Genomic DNA, 21,359 nt, shown 5'->3' with positions numbered 1-21,359 from the left:
ATGTCAGACTAACCTGATCTCGTTTTTTGACAGAATTACAAGCCTGGTAGATGAAGGGAACACAGTGGATGTAGTCTACCTTGATTTCAGCAAGGCATTTGACAAGGTGCCCCATGATATTCTTGTAAAGAAGCTGGTAAAATGCGGACTTGACTATGCTACCACTCAGTGGATTTGTAACTGGCTGACTGACCGAACCCAAAGGGTGCTCATCAATGGTTCCTCTTCATCCTGGAGAAGAGTGACTAGTGGGGTGCCACAGGGTTCTGTCTTGGGCCCGGTCTTATTCAACATCTTTATCAACGACTTGGATGATGGACTCAAGGGCATCCTGATCAAATTTGCAGATGACACCAAACTGGGAGGGGTGGCTAACATCCCAGAGGACAGGATCACACTTCAAAACGACCTTGACAGATTAGAGAACTGGGCCAAAACAAACAAAATGAATTTTAACAGGGAGAAATGTAAAGTATTGCACTTGGGCAAAAAAAATGAGGGGCACAAATACAAGATGGGTGACACCTGGCTTGAGAGCAGTACATGTGAAAAGGATCTAGGAGTCTTGGTTGACCACAAACTTGACATGAGCCAACATTGTGACGCGGCAGCTAAAAAAGCCAATGCAATTCTGGGCTGCATCAATAGGAGTATAACATCTAGATCAAAGGAAGTAATAGTGCCACTGTATTCTGCTCTGGTCAGACCTCACCTGGAGTACTGTGTCCAGTTCTGGGCACCACAGTTCAAGAAGGACACTGACAAACTGGAACGTGTCCAGAGGAGGGCAACCAAAATGGTCAAAGGCCTGGAAACGATGCCTTATGAGGAACGGCTAAGGGAGCTGGGCATGTTTAGCCTGGAGAAGAGGAGGTTAAGGGGTGATATGATAGCCATGTTCAAATATATAAAAGGATGTCACATAGAGGAGGGAGAAAGGTTGTTTTCTGCTGCTCCAGAGAAGCGGACACGGAGCAATGGTTCCAAACTACAAGAAAAAAGATTCCACCTAAACATTAGGAGGAACTTCCTGACAGTGAGAGCTGTTCGACAGTGGAATTTGCTGCCAAGGAGTGTGGTGGAGTCTCCTTCTTTGGAGGTCTTTAAGCAGAGGCTTGACGACCATATGTCAGGAGTACTCTGATGGTGTTTCCTGCTTGGCAGGGGGTTGGACTCGATGGCCCTTGTGGTCTCTTCCAACTCTATGATTCTATGATTCTATGAACTTAGTCCCATGTTCCCACCTGGTAGACAAACATAAGTGTCCAGATAACACAAGTGGCTCTCACCGTTAAAACTCAGACACTAGGATGTTTTGGGGTGCAGTCCCCATGGAACACCCCCCCCCCCCCGTGGAAGCTCACGGAAATGAATGGAAGCTGCACATATCAGAGCATGGCGGTGCTTTTGTATAGCTTGCAACTCATTATGGTGATGCTTTCGCAGAACCTCCTCCTGGATCCTGCTTCTGGCAGCTAAATTCTATTACACACATTGCACATAACTAAAAAAAGTTCTGAAACTTTATACGACACTTATAATCCTCACCCCCAAGTTCATTAGGAAGTCTGCATTCTGCAATATTCAATAGTTATTAGGGTTTTGCTAGGAATGTTGATTCCCCCTTCCCCATAAAAGAAAATATCCATTTTTTTAAAAAACAACAACACACACCTCACAAAGTAAGATCTTATTGCTGCAAGAGACCCTCAAGTTTAATATAAGTGACGAAGTTTGGTGACAGCCCCTTGAAGCATTAATGCGATTTCATTTTGTGACAGATGTAAATGGATCCCTCTAATCCTATCCTTTCAGGTCTTTGTCTGCCGATGAGTGTTAATAATTAGTGGTTGTGTCCCCCTTTCCCTCGTTATAAAACTATATTCTTCACACATACCCATACTCCCTGCTCCCCCCCCCCCGTTTTTGTTTTCTCAGAGTACCAGCCTCCCTGACAGCCTGCCTTTGTTCTCGTGTTTATAAATAATTTATAACACAGAAATACATCTTCTTAGTCCTAAAAAATAAACTAATGGGTGAACATAAAATACTGCCAGGAGCAGATCTATCTTGAAGCATTCAGGAAAAGAACTTCAGACTTAGCAAACCAAGAAGGGAGGAATGAAAGCCAGCTTGGAACCCCAGGTAGGAAAGCAAGGAGGGCTTTTTGGGGGGTAGGGGCAAGATTAGGATTGCCTTAGTGGTGGGAAGTCTGTGGTCCTCCAGATGTTGCTGGACTCCAGCTCCCGTCATCCTTGACCATTGGTCACACTGGCTGGTGCTGAGAGGAGTTAAGAGTCTATTGACATTGTGAGGTCTACAGGTTCTCCATCCTGATTAGACACAGGATTCAAGATTCAACTGAAGAGGCCCAGATTCAACCAAAAACTATTGTATGGCATACCATTATGGAGTGGCACAGCTGACCACTCACTGAAACGCACACAATCAAAATTTATTTGTAAAATCTTGGTTTTGCCAAACTGTATCCTGTATGTGGCTGGAAACTGGACAAGGGCTTATGGAAACCAGAGCATGGATTGCTAACTATAAAAGTCCGATCCCTCTTCCCTAATTTTTCATATGCTGCTGGAATTCCACCATTTCAAATGGTTAGCTTGTATTGAGTGCAAAATCAAATCCACAGGTCTATCGTTGGTCTCGCTACTTATGCTCCCACTTTTGGAAGCATTCCAGACAATTAAGTACAGACTGTTAGAGACTGAATTTTGAATTCTCAATAGCGCAGCTAACAAATCTTGCTCTCTACTGGGGCTAGGAATCCTACTTTCATTTGGCAAGGCCGTTCCATACTGACATCGCCAGTACAATCCTCACCAACATAAGAGCTTTGTCCCTTGCAAGATTTAACGTTGTGCCATCTATAGTTCTGCAGGGAAGGTTCTCGAAGGTACCATATTCAGAGAAGTATTGTCCTTGCAGTGTAGGACAGGTTGAGACCATTGCACATGTCCATTTTATACAGTGGTCCGCAATAAATGTTTGAGCCCCATGCTGAAGGAGCGGTCAGTGTTCTGACTCCCACAGGGTTTCCTTTTTATTGAATAGCTGCGGACATGATAGCATGCAGAAAGCAGCTATCTGAGAAAAGCTATGAAACTACATAAGACTACTATGCCTGTAAGACTACATAAGACTACTATGCCTGTATGGTTTTGTCCCAGAGCATCTCCTTCTGTGAACAGATGCCAAGTTATATTTGTTGACTTGTATAGTCCTGTCTTCTCTGTATGCCAATAAAAGTTGATTGATTGATTGATTGATTCAACTGACCAGTTCAGCATGAGGACTCCTGAGAGTGCAACAGAGTTTTCTATCCTCTCCTCCCAGGTGCCTCCTTCAAATCCACTCTGGAGGGTCTGGAGAATCCCCAGAACAATGTGGGAGAGAGGAGAGATTGTTTCTGCTGGCCTGGTGGAACAGTCTCCTTAGTACTACGTTGAATTCCTCCCCTAGTAAAAGAGTGGGGATTCTGCAACAGCATGAGCTCTGCAATGAACTAATGATCCCAAGGCTTCTCAAGTTGAAAATTGAGCCCATCTTTTGCCACAGGAAGGGAGTTTAGGACATGTGCTCTGCCCCCCGCATATTGGAACTCACCTGAAAAGGACCAAGGCCACAAATGCTTACACGGAATATCTAGGAGTAGACCTAGAGATGGCATTTTTAGGAGTCATATTAATTTCACCATCTTCTGTGGTCTATCCTGGGAGTGAGTGAATGAGTGGGCAGGGTAACCCTGTGACTTCAGTATTAAATTTTATTTAGGTGAGGCTACCCTTGAACCATATTTTTAAAATCCATAATCAGCAGTCCAGATTTTATTTCCCCATAGGTCAGTGCATGCCAAGAGAAAGTTGGCTTGAATATCCTCATTTAAAGTGTTGGAAATATATTCAGGCCTTAGATAAATAACCCTTCTAACAATGTTAATGCTGCCTGGCATGTAATTTAGATAGCAATCTTGGCACTTCCTTACCTAGGCTGTTAGGATTTTGCACTGGAGCAGAAATAACCTCTTATCTCCCAGGTGGAAATGGGACATCGCAGGGTGACATGAGTTATTTACTGACTTAACACAAAACAAGTATGTGATAATGCCAGTGAAAATCAACATACAGGCAAGCATTCTTCATCAGGCCTTCTTTGTACCCTACGATAAGTGAGTACATTTTGTGGATCCTTTATTTTGTAATGTACAAAGGCAAATCTTTTGGATACTGCTTACTGCCACTTTTATTTATATGAAGAACACATGCATCTTTAAGCTCTTCGCAAAGTAGACCGAATAAACACATGCAAATGATCGGTCCAATGCTACAGCATGAATTTCATCACCACTGAATAACAATAATATACTCCCAACAATAAAAGAAATAGGAATACAATTCATGACAAATATATCAATTAAAACAATAAGACACATCCACAATAATTGCACAGAGAGAGAGAGAGAGAGAGAGAGAGAGAGAGAGACCTTTCCACACACAATGCCAAGATGAAAAATCAAAACTGTTTCAAAAGCCTCGGATTTTAATTTTTTATTTTAAAGAAGAAATCATGAAAATCTGAATCATGAAATTCTGTGTAGGGGATAGCCTGTTTACTGAAGACAAGCAGATGTGTGGTGATCCGAAGAGGGTTTTATTTGCATTGTGGCACCTGGATTTAAATCCAAACTCTATGTGCCTAGATATTTGGAAGCAGCTTTTGAGTTTGGCTTGCCATTCCTTTGCAAATTGCTCACATGACACGCAGGGTTAGATCCTAACTAGACTTCTGCTGCCAGGAAAGAGTTATTCTGGGCTGCTCCAGTGCTGGCCCACCCATTAGGCTTGGTGAAGCAGCAATAGCAGTGCATTTGCCCTGTCCCCCTGCCCCACGCAATGTATTCAAGGATTATGGATTGCTTCATCAGATTAATAAACAAGGGGCAGGGAGAAAATCTACGTACTATCGTATCCCCTATATGAAGCCAGTGGGAGTGGTCATTAGGAGTTTGTCACCTGTGTTTTGCTGATGCGCATCTCTACTTCTGTATAACAGAAGTGTAAGGAAAGGCTGTGAAAAGCTCTGAATCAGTGTCTGAATGCAGTGGTGAACTGGATGAGGGCCAATAAACTGTGCCTGAATCCTGGCAAGACAGATATCTTTCGGTGGGTGGTTTCCATGTCCAGGAGACAGGTAAGTTACCTGTTCCAGTTGAGGTTGCACTCCCTTTGAAGGAACAAATGCAGAGCTTGAGGAGGGGAATGTATTCCTTGTCATTACAGGCTCAAGTGTCCTCTGCAACTAGAAGTGCCTTTTACCAGCTTTGTCTGGTTTGTCAGTACAGAGATGATAGCTTGACCACTGTAGTCTATGCGTTGATAACCTCAAGGCCAGATTAGTGCAAAGTGCTCTATGTGGGGTTGCCTTTGGGTCTGGTTCATAAGCTGCCGCTGAATATGGCAGCCAGGTTGCTAATGGGGTCACCTGGCTGCCAACATGTGACCCCACTGTTAAAGTATCTGTGCTGGCTGCCCATCTACTGCCGAACCAGTTTTAAGGTTCTTGAAGTGTATTCTGAAGCAGTCATCAGCCAGACCCATGACTGGCATGTGGCGTCGGAAGCATAGTTGAGGGTCATTGCGGCCCGTGGGCCAAAAGAGGGTTAACTGCTGCTGCTGTGCTATGCCAGCTGCACTCCTGTTAGCCCGAACAGGTGATATCTCTTCTTCTTCTTTCTTTCTTTTTTTTAAAAATGTTAATCTTTTGCTTTGAACAGTAATGGAATAGTTATTTGGAGAAGAAAACCTTTGTAAGAGCTTGTATACGTCAACATTTTGCTTCCAGCGTTTTCAACATTATTTTATCAGCCCACTTGTTCTGTGAGGCCAACATGGGTACAAGCGGTGGCTTGTGGAGGGTAAATGGTTACACCTATATTCATGGCTGTTGCTGGGCAACAACTGGGGAAAGCCCTTCAGTTCAGGCAAAGGCCTCCAGAATGAATGGTTCAGACTGGCGCTAGGCACTTCACAGGGGCCCTGTGATGGTCTTGGCATATGAACAGCAGCTGAGAGGGACATGCTTGGATTCTCCCAGGATCCAGTTGAACATTGGCAGCTTGGCTGCACAATCTCTCCCCTGCCTCCACCCTGCAGAGGTTACAACTGAGATATACTGACTTAAGAATATGATTAAACACTATTAACATTTTAATTTGCTCTGCTAGAGGAGTTTGCAAAATATTAACAGCAGGGTCACAAGGTGTTTAGTCTATATTGATTGTCACAACTACCTCCTTTTTCACAATGGCACAACCAAAATCCAATAGGAGTAATAGTAATAGTAATAGTAATAGTAATAGTAGTAGTAGTAGTAGTAGTAGTAGTAGTAATAACCGCTCCCCGCTTAAAACGGGGGCGCCCTTTGCGTGGACGCGTGCAGCCCCTAGATCTGAAGCGGCTCCAACAGCATAGGCTTGGCTTTGCCTCCCTCAGGTGGGATACCTAGAGGTCTCCGCCTACCTCAGTCAATTGTCCAATCCCACCTGGGGGAAGTGTTGCCAAATAATAATAATAATAACAATAACAACAACTTTATTATTTATGCCCTGCCCATCTGGCTGGGTTTCCCCAGCCATTCTGGGCGGCTAGCCACTCTAGGCTGTGTGATGAGAGCTGAGTGAGCTGATTTCTTTGTGACAATGTAGAAAACTATACACCAACGTTTCAAATTCTCCTTGGGAAATGCCCCTTCTTACTATTTACATCACCCTGAGCTGCTCCAAATCTCAGTGGAAGTTGCCATCCTTTAGCGCTCTTGTCGTGTTGTCAAACCTGATTTTCCATGTAGGATCATGATGCCATTCCATTCATGATATGATTCTTCATTGGCTGGGATCACTCATGTGACTGATCCAGGCAGGAGAAGGAACCTACAGCTGAGGTAGTGGTGCCCCTAATGCAGAAATCGTAACAGAGGAAACAATGACAGCAGATAGGACTTTTTTTCCAAGATGAAAATTCCCACAATCAAAATTTCCAGGAAACATTTCCATCCTGGAAAAATTACTGTGTTCAACATGAAAATATTCATTGCAGTTCTAACTGGAGCTAAAATGCAAATGTTGTGGTCCAAGGCCATTTTGAATGGTAAGTAATAGTAGATGCTGACAGTTAGTTTACTGGAGCCATCAATTAGTTTCTTGGTGAATAAACTTGTACTTTGTTACATCACAAAGTTTCCCAGGGAATGAAGAACTTGCGTAATGTCTGAAGTGGCAAAGCATTCTGATGCCCAGTCACCTCAGCAACAAGATCACCCCAAGGTAGCTTTGTTATTTCAGTTGTCATGCCAAAGTGGTTGCCTCAAGTTATCCAAAGATAACTTTCGCACCATGCCAAATTGCTATCATCATCTCAAAAGAGACGGTGTATGTATTGCTTTAACCTTAAAACGAGCCTACATGAGAATGCAATAGCAGGAAATGTCAGGTGGAGGCAAAAACACGCGGAGTGGCTTTTACTTTGTGGCACGTCATAAGAAAATGAGGGGCGATGTGATCACAGTAGTTACAGTGTGTGCAGAATTTGTATAATTCTGCATGGCAGCTTCCATCATACATTTCAAACTGAAACAAAAAAAGATTCTGAGTAAATGATGGGTGAATACAGAATAAATTGTGGATTATGACAAAAGACACTTTCCCTGTGTTTAACATATAAATCAGGAGCACTTATGATTTGGTATTAATTAAAATAATGTATTTGCTTTCTTTCGACAGCTATGTCAGCCTCGTTAAAAACTAAGTGCTAAATCTTCATTAGAGATTTTTCTGTATTAAAATGTTTCTGTGAAATATGAATTGAAATTCTACTTGTTGCTGGTCGTGTTAAGAGAGGGAAGTGCTTGTCTTATTGGCAATGTAGGAGCTGCTTTTCCAAATCCTGGTTTCCTCAAGGTTGCTCTTGCCGGATAAGTATGCTGACAACTGAGGTGCTGAAGGCAGCCAAAGCAACGAAGAGAAATAATCCCTGACATATCAAAACTAAGAAACCAGGACTCTTTTTGAGCAGGAACTCACCAGAACTCAGTTCTGGCACCTGTCGGGTGGGTATCCCTGCCATTTTAAGAGAACAAGCGTGAGTCCGTGGTGAGTTCTGGCACCTCTTTTTCTAGAAACATAGCACTGCTAGATGCAATACAAAAATCCACGATGATGATGATGATTATGATGATATAATAATAATAATAATAATAATAATAATAATAATAATAATAATACCATTTATTACTCACCCCTCACCCTAAGGTCCCAGAGCACGGCTGGATCTAGACACGTCAAAGAAGTGGTTCAGTTAAATGTGTTGTAAACTCATACAGGGAAATCCAGTAGAGAAAGACAGGACTCCACAGTGCCATCTGGTGTCTCAGTGTTGTATCGCATACACAACGCATATAAAATGCTTTTTCTTTACCAATATAGCTGAGTCCACAGTTACAACAATTCAAAACACAAACTGAAAAACAGTTTAAACACTTATAATTAGAACCCCCCAAAAATGCAACCACAAAAAATAGGTTGGGTCCTGAAAGTATACATCTTAGGTGTCAAAGAGGTGTATCTTCGGCTGTATCGTAAGATTATAAAGCACCCCTCTCTGGGAATAATGTTATACAACTTGGCGGCTGCCACAGATAATGCCTTCTTCTGGGTCAAAACCCCGCCCCCCACTTCTGAGGGTGGTGAAACTACCAAGAGAACCCCCTCTGCTGACCTTAACCCCTGCAAGGATCCTGTCTCTAAACAGTGTCCATATTTAAAGTGTTATGGACACAGTTTAAGGCAACTTAAGCACCTTTAGTTAAGGACATCTTTTTCCAGGTTTTGTTTTCTGTTTTGATAAAACATGAGGTGCCAGTACTCTTACCTTGACAGGAGTACCAGTACCATAGGCAGCAATAAAAAGAGGTGACAGTATTCTGACAGTACTCACAAAAAGCACTTTCTCTCTCCCACTGAAATGAATGACTCAAAAGAAACTCAACTTGGCTGGGTTGTGCTCTATTTCGTTAAAACAGTTGAAATTCTTTGGAAGACCAACATGCATCTTTTGATATTATAGGCATCATAATATTTTTGTATGTGAACGAAATGCATTTATCTTGATATGTTCACAACAGCAACCATATCAAGAGCTGAAAAAGAGAGGAAATGTCTATGTTATGGGTGGGCAAACTAAGGCCCAGGGCCCGGATCCGGCCCAATCGCCTTCTAAATCCAGCCCACGGACGGTCTGGGAATTAGTGTGTTTTGACATGAGTAGAAATGTGTCCTTTTATTTAAAATGCATGTCTGGGTTATTTGTGGGGCCTGCCTGGTGTTTTTACACGAATAGAATGTGTGCTTTTATTTAAAATGCATCTCTGGGTTATTTGTGGGGCATAGGAATTTGTTCATCCCCCCCCCCCAAAATATAGTCCGGCCCCCCACAAGGTCTGAGGGACAGTGGACCAGCCCCCTGCTGATAAAGTTTGGTGACCCCTGGTCTATGTGGCTCTTGGATAGTAATTTGCCAGGTGAGATCACAGGTGTGTAATGCGAGCAATACACAGGCTTTTGTGGCCTAACACCTGTCAAATAGCAACTTTATAGCAGCATGCTGTACTGTCACAATGCCTCCAATATATATAAACCAGAATCCATTATTGGTGGACCAACTACCTGCACCATGCTCGATGTAGAAATGCACACAACTGCTTTGCAAAATAAGCACCTGGGAGCTGCTATAAGACTTGAGAGAAGGGCCCATCCAGCAAGAACTCAACAACAAGATAGTAGATCAAAGCAAAATATTTCCCTTGACATAGCTAATTAAAGCCCCTTACTTTTATGCTAGCTACTTACTGTCCTTAGTTTGTGGGGCAGGATGTAACTACAATGGTCTGAGCTAGTATATGAAGTCAAGTTGAGATTACATTTTATATACAGTATACCATATATAAAAAACCCAGCAGTCGTCTTTCAGACAGTTGCCAGGGCTGAGCCAGATCATAAATTCGTCTGCATATGAAAAAGCAATCAGATCTTATAATTATGTTTTACGGGGGATTCTCCTCTCCTTTGGCAAAGGCAATAGGAGAACCGAGGGGTTTTCTTCTGTGTGCATCTGCCTTCAGAGGCCACACGGTGGTGGTGTGGTGTCATTATTCCCTCGCACGGTAGCAACAGCAACAACAGTAACAACAACAGAAAAAGGGGTTTTGTTTAATGAGCTTGAACTCACAAGCCTGCTCATCTAGTGAACTGTGACTTTTCAAATACCAACCTATTAATGTCAAAGGCAATACTGAAGGGAACAGTTCTGTTTGATTTAAAAAATACAGACAATGTGAAGTCCTCTATGCTCTAATATCTATCACCTATGGGGCTCCATTCATGTCTAATGCTTTATTCAAGCTAAGACCTAGTTTTTATATATCAGATTAATACATATCTACGGCTTTGCACCTTTCTATTTTGATTTTTTTATTATCGGGGCTCACCGGGGCCATTTCCATTCCCTTACTATAGCATCTGCAAGCAGGTGGATTAGAGATAACTCTCATTGTGCTTTGTTTTCTCCTGACACTGTCATTAATCATTCCTTAAGCCACACTTCAACTTATAGTAATCAGGACTGGCTGTTCCTGAGCTGCACAAGAATTGCCTTTCACAATGTAATGTGAAATTGGAAGCGAATGGCTGAAGCCAGACGCTTCTTCTGCATTCCCCATCTATCTCATCATTTAGGTATTTATCCATCTCTGGCTTGTACAGGGAGCATCTCTCTGCTTCCCATGAGGACGCAGATTGCAACAGAGGATCAGATTTGTTACCCAGGCTTTGGGCTTTGATTGTCCTCTTATAAGTTCGGGATTAAAGTGAAATTTCCCACAGGGCTATGCAGGATTTGCTAGCATTTAACTGTTTAACCTGGCTGTTTGTGAATGAGAATCCTGTGGTCAACTATTCCATAGAGAATATTATGGTAAGCCAGCTCTGAATGGCAGACATTTTGGTAAATTCCTGTAAAGACTGCTGCAGTTGATTCCAATTAAGTTCATGCTTGATATCCATTGTTTTCTTGTACATGGTGGATGGTAATCTTTTAATAAAAAGAATTGTTCCCTCTCCCATTATCTTGTGAAATATAGACATCAGCTTTAGCATAAATGCAGACATCCAAAAAGTTATACGGTTATTTTTCTTCATCTTGACATTGCTGTTACACTCATAATCCATGAATTGGTCCTAAATTGGATCACACCTTCGAATCATATTCTCTAAGATGTCAGCCAAGTTTTTAGCTAATGGTTGGATTCAGAGGAAGCGGCTCCCACGGCTAGAAATTTTAAATTAACTGTGCTTGATGTATTAATAAAGATAACTACAAAGTGCAAAAAATCAGGCTGTTAAATACATAGGCAATAGAGATTTCCCCCCCACCCCTCATGTTTCAATAAGATTAATAAAGAAAATGCTAATAATACTCTGTTTCCTAGGGTCAGTGGGTGGGTGGCAGAAATCTCTACCTGCATTGTCCTTTAGTTTTAGATTCAGAATCATTTAAAAAACAGATTTCAGGGGGGAAAGTAGAAATCATTTTGCTATCCAGCATAAAGGGATTGTATGTTCTGCCATTGAATATGCCTATATATCTATGAGATCTATGGATACATATATATACTAATGTGGAAGTGTTTTTCAAATACCTAGGAGGATAGTGCTTATTCTGTCTGCTTCTTCAGGAGAGAAGAATAGCACCAAAGCAACAGAAGTACATAATTTAACAAAACATTTTAGTTCACAGTGAAATCCAACTCCCTTGGAAGGAACGGGCTGAATCATTTAAACTCAGTTCTAATCTCACCCTTCTCATGAAACTGACGATTGTACTTGAAAGTTAGTCTTGCTTTTTTTAATTCTCAAATGAGCCAAAAGTGATGGTCAGATGTTAAAAATGAGCACAAGAAGTGAACGCAAAATGAAATATCTTTGCCAAAAGGCAACTGGGAATTTTAGTGAAAAAAGAAAAATGTATATATAATGTAGGGAAAAAATGTACATAAATGTAAAATACCTACCATATTTTGCCTCCTTTCAAAATTAAGATTCTGTAGCTTTGGCAGATTTTCTTTTTGCTGCTTACAAGTGGAAATTTTGTAATTCACTTACAAAAAGGAAATTGTATGAACTGAGGGAAAACATCATTGGTTGTGTGTATATTACTCACATAATTTATTGCACCCCAAAGTACATTTAAGAAAACCCAATTCCTGATCCTCCCCTTTTATTTACGTGGAAACAGCCACAGCATTCACATGAGTAAATTTTCAGCTGCTGCGAGTAAATGCCCCTGAAACAACCTCTTCATTCCCATTGTTTCAGTGTGAAATCATTTCCTCGGGAGATAATTAGAGTTGCTTCATTTATTACATTAAATGATTAGCGTGCACTTGAAATGATTCAGTATATTTTCCTTTATTGGTGATGACTCTTAAATAGGGGCCTACTACATCCTTAACAGATAAATTAAGGTTGCTTTGGATCACTCTCTGCCTTTCTGCAGCAAAACAAGAGAGGTTTTCTTTGTAAATATGAGCCAGGTGTGCTGTGGAGGGTCTGTTCTTGCCCAAAGAGCTCCTATGCATCTCAGCATCCCACCTGGTACAACAAAGGAGGGCAGCAGCAGTGGATGATTGTAAAACAAACCCTTCAAGTGACAGCACTTTCTCTGATGGGCTCCATCTTGAGGGTGTGTGTGTGTGTGTGTGTGTGTGTGTGTGCAGTAGAAGGCTGCTTGAGTTAAGCAGCCCTCTGAGTGGTGACCGAAGAAGTGAAGTATCAAACTGAATCAAGTAGAACTACTCCAAAATAGAAGGTCAATTACAATACTAGGTTTACAAGCCTAACAAGAGGATCTCTAGGGTTCTATGATCGTTCAGATTTTATGACAGCTGCAAGTTAGGTACTGGAACGTTAAAACGCTCTTGCTATTGGTATTCTGTTGATTTGTGCATATGGAACTATAAAAAGGCCTTGCCGGATAGGACTAAATTTAGCTACCCCAGATCATGTTTGAAATGATCTGGAGTAGCTAAATTGCCATTGTGACACCACAGCAGAGATGTGTGGCTCTGGTTTCATGTACTTAGGAGCAGCTGCTGCAATTCCAGTTGTTTGCCGAGGATGTATTAGGAGCCCAGGCTGCAAGAGAGACCCAACTGTTGGTTTAGTTAGGTTGTGGAGTGCTCTTCCCAGGAAATATTCCAATTTAAATTTAGGACTTCAGACTTGATTCTTAGCCCCGAAGGAAGAAACACATCTGTTGATGACCGAGGAGCTAAATATCATGGTTTTGACATATGCTCATTAAGGACATGAAGCTTCAGCAAATCATTATTAATCTTCATAAAAGGCTAAAGGTGTAGTGCTTCAGGAATTGTGTTGGACATCTTGTTAAATTTGAATGAGAAATGTTCCATTCGTTTTTGGATTAAGTACACATCATTGTACCTCTATATTTGTTCACTCCTCCAGCTTGTGCTGCGATCCTACACCCACTCACCCATTTACCTGGGAGAAGCCCTATCGAATACTGTGGAACTTACTTATTTGTAAATATGAGATTGCACTGTTCACTATATTTTCATTTACTAAGAAAATGTATGTTATCATTGAAAAAGATAATAACTGGCAGTCTCTCTGTATATATATAGTACATAGTACACACACACATTTATAGTACACACACACATTTATGCACACATACACACACACACACTTTGTGTGTGTCTATATATACTGTATATATATTTCATGAAGATGAGGGGAAATATAGAAATGGAAGAAATCAGAAAAAGGGAGGAAATTACATGAATAATTAAGCCAAATGGTGACCATGTTATACCGACTGTAATGTATGAAAGGACTCTCAGATACAAAATATTTTTACTATTAGGTGTTGACAGTCTTTCAGCATTTCGCTTTCAAAACCAATAATTAAAATAATAAAAGTACAGTTTTCACTGAATATGATTTACAGAATATTTTTTAAAAAGTTTTAAAGTATGTCAATTGACTATATTGGTGTTGGTGCTTAATTAAACGCCAACTTCAAACCTATGTTTTGATAGGGGTTATTTCGGTGATTCTCAGATGTTCTATCTCCAAACTGCTATGCATAATTCTCACTAATGGCAACTGCCATATGGATTGACAGGTCATTGGGTCCTCAGAAGTCTATCACATCAGTTAATATGCCGATTCCTAGTGTTTTATGAATTTCTTGCAGAACAACTTAGTAATATTCCAGGTGACTGAACTTGATGATGCCAAAATCCATTGCGGCAAGTCTTCGGTTGTAACTTAGAAGTCTAGTTTCTATTTTTATCAAATGCCACAATTACTCCCAGTTTGGGGATGTGCAGCATTATCCTTAGCAGTAAGCCATACTTAGATTAATATGGTTTAAACCTGAGTAAATGACTTGGGATTGCTGTATCAGCCTATTTTAACACTGAACCTGAATTTATATTTGCGATATACATTCTGTAAACTAGTGACAGTATTTCGTTGTCTGTTAGATGAGTGGCATGGTCCAAATTTCTTTCTTATTTGTTTAAAGAATGTACACTTGGAATACAGATTCCTTAATTTTTGTCATAGGAAAACTGAGCCTGCATTGGGCCTTCAGACTGGGAAAGGTAATTGGTTTCAGTGGAGCATAAATGAGGGCTGAATTGCTCCCATTGTTGCAATGTTAAAAGATTTAAGACAATGTTGAAAAGAGTCTCCATGGTTTCTGAAAGATTTGATTGAGAAATAAATAACTAAGATGACATTCTAAGCAAGCAAGCAAGCAAGCAAGCAAGCAAGCAAGCACATCTTTAAGCTTCAGTAATATACACAGCTCTGCAGACTGAACGCAAGTGGACGGGCTTCCAAGACCATAATTCTTAACCCACTTGCTCTGGAGCAACCCTATCACTGCCATTTCAGGCCTATAGTGTAAGTGCTTCGTACAGGTGTAAGTGCTTCGTACAGGCCTGCTCCTTATCATGCTAAATGTCAGCACTCCGGTTGACTTTTTATGCAAAAGATCAGGCCCAGGAGGACAGGGATCAAACCCTTCCTCCTTTAGTCACAGCAGGGGAGCCCATTTGGTAGCCATCTTGTATTCACTATCCATGCCATAAATGCATTCTCCCCCCCCTTTTTTTAAAAAAAAAAAACAACTTCTGGGAGCAACTTAAAAAGCAGTGCACGTCATTAAAATAACCGAGCTACTATAGGCATATTATACTAAAAGAGTGCCATAATGTTGTTTGTGTGTGACAGGCATTTTCTGCATCACAATGCTGAAATTCTACACTGATGTCATGGCTTAAGTGACATGCTGGCAGAAGATGGGGGGTACTAATGCATAAGGGTTTAAAGCTCCACTTCTCTCCCAGTCGCAGCATATTTTTTAATAAATTCATACCATCTTCTTTTAGAGGAAAAGTTATAACAATACCAATAGTGGTGGTTTGAAAGGTTACAATGGCTGAACACCATCTCTCTCAAACATTTAAGTAAAAATACCTGGTAGAGAGCATTTCTATTATTCACAAGAAATCATGCAATATAATGGCTTTTAGCACTCCTTTTGTAATAGCTTATTTAAATCCTTGGGGCTGCAATTGAGATTCCTACTTTGTTCAGACTTCACAGAAATACTTTTGTGTTGTTGTTGCAATTGATCACACTTACATTCCTCATTGTATTCTAAATAGCCCTTTCGATTCATCAGCTAACAATTAATTTTTCTCCCATCGTGAAAAGTTTTAAAGACCCATAACAGCATGGATACAAGTTACGAAGTTTAGAATTGAGGAACCAAGCCTGCAAATTAAAACATAGCACTTGTGCATTTTGTATAATTTTGTTTAGATAAAATCTTTATAAATTACTTCCCTTTAATACCCCTTTAAACAATGTAACAGCCTGATTTGCAATCCTTATAGAAACTGGTGCCTGTTTTTTAAGGATCCTCTATGCAAAATACATGAACTGGTTAGTGAAGGAAGTGGAAGAGGTCTGCTCAAATATAGCCATGAAGGATCAAAACACCTCTAGCGTGTCACAAGGGCCGATCGTTCACACTGCTGTTCCTTATACCATCACAACCCCTCTCCACACATTTCTATGTCCCTTAACAGGTTCATTATTCATTATTCATTACTTAACAGGTTCATTATTCATTACTCAGTTGGTCTTTAAGGTGCTACTGGAAGGAATTTTTTTATTTTGTTTTGACCATGGCAGACCAACACGGCTACCTATCTGTAACAGGTTCATTATGTAGTTGTATAGAGGTTGTCCTCAACTTCTCCCACTGGTGCAATGTCCTGGAGCATTTTGTGATGACAAAACGATAGCATGCGTTCTGAATTTGCACTGATGCCGTCATCACTCCACCCCACCTCGGCAGCTGCAGATGTTCATAGGGTTAGGTCTTAGCTGCCATTGCAGTCTCAACAATCCCTACCACCCCACAAACAATCCAAGCTGCTTTGCTTACTGTAGGCTCCATCAGTATCCACTGGCCAAGGATGGAGAGGCTATTCCAGGGGTGGCCTCTCTGCACGGCCTCAGGAACTCTCCCTGGCCCACATCCTTCATGGGACCAGCTCCACACCCTCCTTGGGTCCTGGCTAGAATGTGTCCTTGAACTGCGATGATGTCTCTCACTTACTTACTTACTTGCTTGGATGGAGAGAGAGGTGTCTGTGGAAACACCATTTTGAGTGGCTAGAATGTTGTTTACTGTACAAAGGTAAGAGTCACAGCCATTGGTCCACCCACTTTTGTCTCTGGCTGTCCTCACTAGTAACATGCAACCCCCCCCCCCAAAAAAAGGAAAGGTTGTACAGCCCTCAGGCTGGAAAAAAACCATTTTCCCACTTCTGCTTTATCCAATCTGTGTTGACACGATAGGACCTGCCATGCCATGGCTAGAACCCTTGAATTTGTGTGCTGCTGCTCCATGTGATGAATCAGCAGAGCTAAAATCAGAGCATTTCCTGGACTATTAGGTGACGTTGTCCTGCAGCTGTTTCACTCATGCAGCTTGGCTGTTATCTCCCCCTGCTCTGGAAGGTCCATAAACACCTCTAGTTCAGGCCCATATTTTTCTAGCTAACAACAAAATTGACTATGGACTCAGCTATATAGCTGCAAATATAACGTTTTAAGTCCGTTATACAAATGTAACACTAGATGGCAATGGTGAGCTTATGGCAAATTAATTTTTTCCCCAAAAATGCTTTTTGAAAAAGCATTTTCACAGTGTTTTTTAAATATGTATCCAGATTCCACCTATGACTGACTCCTGACTTCTGGTATCACACCCACAGTGCACCTTTAAAGCACATGACTTCCTGCAAAGAATCATGGGAGCTGTGCTTTACTCCTCACAGAGTTACAATTCCCTGAACCCTTAACAAATGAATTCCCAGGATTCTTTGGGGGAAGTCATGTGCTTTACATGTATGTTGCGAATGTGACCTTACTCTCAATTTCTCTGTCCTTAGTTCTGATCCCTAGTTCTGGGCTCCTGGATCTCACTCAGTGACTCCCTAAAGCCCCCTTTCTGGGGGTTCCCTCTATCATCCTGCCCTCACAGAAGCCAGTAGATACAGAATCAGGCAACGGCCCTTTAAAAACATAGACAGTTCCTCCAGGAAGGTGTGAGTCTAATTCAAGATAGAGCTTGAGATGTCTGCTGAGGCAACATCCCACCATTGTCTATTATGGGGCAGCTGGTACTGTTGGGCTTTTGACTACGTGCCATTCTGTGCAGCTTCACACAAAGTCAATTAAGCACTGGCCGAAGGCCAAGATGACTGAGCAGAGGAGTTATCTACCTGGAAATATGGGACCTTGGATACAGCTCTACCATTGGTTGAAGTCTCACACAGGCATGAGACTTATGACCTTACAGACTGGATAGTTTGTTGGTCAGTGTGGTGTTCTGAGTTCTCAGAGTCGTTTGTTAAGAGAGAGCTAGTAAAGATCCGTTTCTGTTCTTGTATATAGTAACTTGTAGAGTCTGCTGTAAATAATAAACACCTCTAAGTAACCAAGTTACTAGTAGCAGCGTTTTGTTCCTGCTTCGTCCATCCAGTCTGCAACCGATTGCTTTCTGGAACTCTGTGTATGCTCTGCTAAGGTCTGGCTAAGGTCCTGCAACAGGTCAATGTTGCGAAACACCAATAGGTACAAGCTCACTGCGGTCTTTCCATTGGCTAGATATGGAATGCCTGAACCTGAGCACATTGTGCTACAGTTTCCTGGATAGAACCTGACCTGACCTTCATGTGACTTTACCTGGTGTGACACTGCTTGCCGTGACTTCACCTGCCATGATTTTGATTATTGTACCGAGACTTGACCTAAATCGACTTTCTGTGGGTCTGTTACTGCTGCTCCTCCTCCCTGCCCTGTGAGCCCCAGATCTCTGCAGAACACAACACCCTGCAAAATAAAATGTCCCAAGAGTTCTACATTTTGAGCCGGATCAAGAACAGCACTTAATCTGTGCATCATGGCCATTACTGCCTGCGGGTGACCATTTTAAGCAGCTGCCACATTTGCTTGGTTAAATTATGTTTGGTGACTGAATATTTAGCTTCCTAAAAATGTTTTATAATGGACACTAGCAGTCTTTTACACAGTGCTGCTCAACAGTTCCAAGAAACCAAAAAATCAGTGCTGTTTGAAAGGTTAAGTCCACCACCTAGAATCAAAATGGTGTCCAATTGTATCCCAACGTAAACCTGCTTTTTGATCTTAGGAACCATCATGCAAAATTTGGTTATGATATCCAAGAAATGTCCAAATGCATAAAGAGCAGACAGACAAACCATTCTACCATACAGTGGTATAATAATAATAATAATAATAATAATAATAATAATAATAATACTACAACTGATTTGAAACTTTTAAAAATGCACACACTCTTCCCACTAAGTTGGGATGGGTTTGGATTGAACAGACGTGTCCTTGCACCTAGCCCTGTTGACCTCCAACTGTGGAGTCATGTATCATTCTGCCAGTGTGGAACAGAATAGGAAGTGCCTCCAAGCATGGATTCAGAGGCGCTGCCTGCCCTCCCCACATTCTGCCCCAACCAACATGCTTGCCAGGGCTAGGGATGCAGCAGAGGCTCCACTGCTCTGTGGAGCCCTGTCAGACAATGGCCAGATGTAGAATTGCACCCCTAGATATTGTTCACTTATGACAGACATTTTCAAGCTTTTTGGGTCCACCGCTTCTTTGACCAACTACATTCTTTCTGCGGCACCCCTGTGGGGCTCAGGAGCCCAGTTATGTCACTCCTTGCCTGCAGAGCCGGCAGCCTCTCACCCTTTTTCGAATCCGCATGATGGGGTGAGCTCCTGTTGCTCTGTTCCAGCTTCTGCCAACCTGGCAGTTTGAACGCATGTGCAGCATGTGAACAGGAGTTGCAGGTTTCCAAATTGAAGTAGAAAAGATAGAGGAAGTCATGACAAATTGTGATTCTCTTGTGCATGTCTATTGTGCTCTCCAGATCATTTGGACATGTACACCTGCCCTTTGCACAGAACATATTTGCACTACCATTAACTGTGGAACAGCCCCCAGTGCCATTTAAATACAAGCAACCTGGATTAGCGGTGTTTGAATAAAGGCACCATGTCTGATTTTCCTCTAGATGTCACAGAGCTTTGTGAATTTGGATGAGAGTAAAAGACAGAGCCATTTATGTGTCATATTTCAAGGGCAGAAGGGGATGTTATCCACTTATTTCAAATATATACATCCTTTAGAGATATATATCCTTTTAAATGGACATAAACTATATGTATTGTTTCTTTATCAAGCATACAAAAAGAGATTACGTATCATTTTTGAGATCAAGGACTCAACCTTATGTGCAAAAAAGGTGGCATTTTTGAGCCAGAATCTTATGAAAGTCTTTATGGCTCTCTCTTTTGTAAGTACATCAGCAGCTTTGTACTTAACTGGATTATTTACAGTCAGTCCCTTGTAAGATCACACCTTGTGCTGTTAGCTGAGATGGAGGGGAGGAGGCAGCTATTGAGCACGGAATAAGAATGTGATATTTATTGTTACATTTATTTTGTTATAACCATATATCAGACATGCTCAATTCAAGCACATAAAATAATACAATCATATCAAGATTGAAAAGGTAATTCTAAGCCAGGAATTTCGTTCCTTCTTTTCCAAACCGCTGCTGTGTGGTTCACGACTTAAAACAAACGTATTTCCCACTAATGATTTTGTGTTCATGTTCTTCCTCCCGTCCTGGCTGCTACTTTACCATTGTTGCTTGTCAGAGATAAAAACTTTGGAGCTTAAAACAACAACAGAAAATAGTTGGTAAGCAAAACTCTTTTGTGATCCCAAGACTCCAGCCCTAAACACACTTACTTCAAAGTATTCTCAGTGGAAATGAATGAGGCTTTTGTCCAAGAGATTTGTCTTTAGGATTGGGGCATTAGCCTATTATTGAGGAACATTAACAGGTTTCTTGTGAATTTGGCCAAAGGGAAGTGAGGTGAATTTGGGGCTAAGTCTGATTTTGGGAGGAAATATGCAATCGTGTATTTTGATGACAGGTGAAGTTAAGTTTAGTTCTTACCTGCTTGTGTTCTCTCCAGTAGCTATGCTAAAAATGTAGCTGGAATGTAATGTGCTTACTTTTCCTTACTTTTTTTTTTTTTAAAGCTTTCCTTTTCAGAAGTGTCACAATGCATGGGGAAGGAGGGGTGGAGAGGGGAAAAGGTTGAAGAAGTCAATGAACCCATAACTTTATTTTAGTGCAGAAGAGAGCAGTGTGTGTGAAAGGTGGAGCAAAAGGGCCGGAGATTACACCGTATTTGCTTTCGGTTAGCCCAAGAATGCTGCCTCTGTTTGCAGTCTGCTTTCTTATATACAGATGAGGAAAACAAGTGCTTTCTCCTGTTAGATTTCCTCCTAGTCGGACATACTTAACAAGCTCTTCCGTAGATCTCATTTGTGCTTGTCAATATCAGAAAGCACATCCCAAGGGGCTGATTTATTTATTTTTAAAGATATTGGGCCAAGATTGTGCCAGTTTTAATTCTGATGACATAAGCGATTGAATCTTGATGTAGGAGAGCCCACAGAAATGTCTCTTGACATTGTCCGGGCTAGAATTAACTGCTAAATATTTAAGAAATAAAATCTTATCTTTATAAGCCTGGTTTGTTACTCTTTCCTATCCTCAAAG

The 21,359-nt window shown here is 41.3% G+C and overlaps 1 long non-coding RNA gene across 1 annotated transcript in view; it reads right to left on the bottom strand.

The window, feature by feature from the left end:
- Positions 1-21,359, bottom strand: part of LOC309345265 — a 332,679-nt gene that overhangs the window by 223,069 nt on the left and 88,251 nt on the right. The gene's annotated exons all lie outside the window — the stretch shown is intronic.

The sequence above is a fragment of the Podarcis erhardii genome (assembly GCF_964252035.2).
Source record: "Podarcis erhardii genome assembly, chromosome: 1".
In the NCBI taxonomy this organism is placed as follows: domain Eukaryota; kingdom Metazoa; phylum Chordata; class Lepidosauria; order Squamata; family Lacertidae; genus Podarcis; species Podarcis erhardii.
Note: the sequence above shows the minus strand (reverse complement) of the source record. Positions and strands in the feature narration are given on the sequence as shown.